Source organism: Cyprinodon variegatus, unplaced genomic scaffold (genome assembly GCF_000732505.1).
Source record: "Cyprinodon variegatus isolate N-32 unplaced genomic scaffold, C_variegatus-1.0 Scaffold1648, whole genome shotgun sequence".
NCBI classification, from domain to species: domain Eukaryota; kingdom Metazoa; phylum Chordata; class Actinopteri; order Cyprinodontiformes; family Cyprinodontidae; genus Cyprinodon; species Cyprinodon variegatus.
Window position 1 is genome coordinate 42,295 of NW_015152101.1, and position 1,942 is coordinate 44,236.

Below are 1,942 nucleotides of genomic sequence, written 5' to 3' on the forward strand. Positions count from 1 at the left end.
TGACACACTGGAGCTTATTTTAGCTTGAAAAGCAGCAGTTTCACTATTTTTAATAGATTTTTATGTTATCTTAAGTTTATAAATGTTAGATTTTGTTATATTCACTGATTCTAGAAAAAGTTGAAAAAATATGTTTTTTTGGCCATCAAAATGCTTCAGTGTAATTCTATCAGTCAAAATAGTCGAGTAAAAGCATTTGGCACAATTTGGCACAATTAGAGGGGTTTGGAGATGCTGGTGATACCAAAAGTTCAAAGCCTCACAGCTCTGGATTGGTTATACGTAGAGGTCTGAAATGTTCTGCATTTGTGGTTGACATGATGTAGTACAAATGTAACATGATGAGACATGCCTGTTTTCAAGGATGTCTTTATTACTGCTGTTCAAAAAAGACCTATTGTTTCTGAGAATAAAAAAACTACTTTGAGTCATGTTTGAACTGATGAAGCTTAGGCTGTGTTTTACTCACACAATTTTCATTTATATTTTGAGAAACTAAAAGGTGTTAGCTTTCAAATGATGGGCTTACAGTTCCTCAGTTATTTGCTTTTCCATTAGGTCTTGGAAAGTAGGCGAGGATTATTTCAAATTTAGTGGGTGTTAATTTAAAACAGAGCTCTAGGAGTGTGCATCAGATTTTTGTTGATCTTAGAATGCTGTGTGTATTTCAATATGAATGGAAACAAATCGCTGTCCAACGCTCAACTTACTAGAAGTTCATCACCTTCACCTATAACTTTTCCTGTATATATAAAACTATATTTATATAGTTGATTTGTGTCATAAAAATCTATTTTCTCTTAACATCCTTTTAGTTTTACCTTTTTCAAAGTAGTTACCTCTACATGTCCTGTCTATTAATTCAACATATGAAACAGATCATAGAGATGCTGTGTTGCAGAGAAGATGCTGTTGATTCTGATGGAAAATCAACCATGATGTTAAAAATGTTTTCCTCTTAAATTAAAACCATCAGCAGGTTTCCCAGACTGGTCTCCTCTGAGCTTCATCATGTTGACTCTGAGGATCACAGCACTGATCCTGATGGTTGGAATCACTGCTGATATCATCAGAACCAGAGGTGAGCAAACCTGACCAGAATGGAGCAAAGCTACAGATTTTTTATGTTAATTATTTTATTTTTCTTTCCATCCCAGGAAGCAAAAAGCATCAGAAAGACATCAATGTAAGTGAAAAAAATCAAACATGGAAAATATCTTCATAGATCTTTTACATACAGATTCTAAATGAAACCTTTTTCTTCAAAATTAAGTTTCCAGTTTTTAACATTAAACCTTTTCACCTTTTTCTCTCTGCTGAGATTCAGTTTGATTACAACAGATTTACAAGCTGCTGCAGCAAGAATGTTCTGCTTTAAATCCCAGTTTGGTTAATTTTCTGTAGAGTTTGTATATTTTAAAATGACAGAACAAATATATTAGTAAAAAAAAAAGGTTTATTGACTTTAAGTAGCGTCAAAATGTTCTTTTATCAGAGTAATAAATTGATCAGCTGTTATGAAGGATTTGCTCTCTGGTAGCATTTATGCTGCTTTAAATGTCCAGTTTGTTTCTATAACTGTATTATAAAGGTTAATGTTTGGTTTTATCTCACAGGTTCATGATGCTGTTGATGAGGATGCAGTAGATTATGAAAATGATGGAGAACGTTCTGCTGCTGCCACAATCAGCTGACCATCTCGTCAATACAGTTTATACTAAAGCAACGCTTTATTGTATTTCACTTCACTTTGTATGCTTAACTTTTTACATTTTTATTTCCCAATATATGTACAAAAGTTTTCTCTAAACTTCCGTTATAATCTATAATAAAATAAATCCCAGAATCTCTGGATTTGTTCTCAGATTAAAACCTGGTGGCAGACAGACAGAAACTGAATAATGTGTCATTATCTCAATTACATCATATAGATGCTGAGGAG

General features: G+C 33.0%; 1 long non-coding RNA gene across 1 annotated transcript; it reads left to right on the plus strand.

Moving 5' to 3' along the window:
- Positions 1–976: 976 nt before the first annotated feature.
- LOC107104204 lies at positions 977–1,739 on the plus strand. The gene is made up of 3 exons (XR_001482231.1): positions 977–1,081; positions 1,158–1,186; positions 1,617–1,739. It is a non-coding gene; the product is annotated as an uncharacterized LOC107104204 (long non-coding RNA).
- The last annotated feature ends 203 nt before the right edge of the window (positions 1,740–1,942 follow it).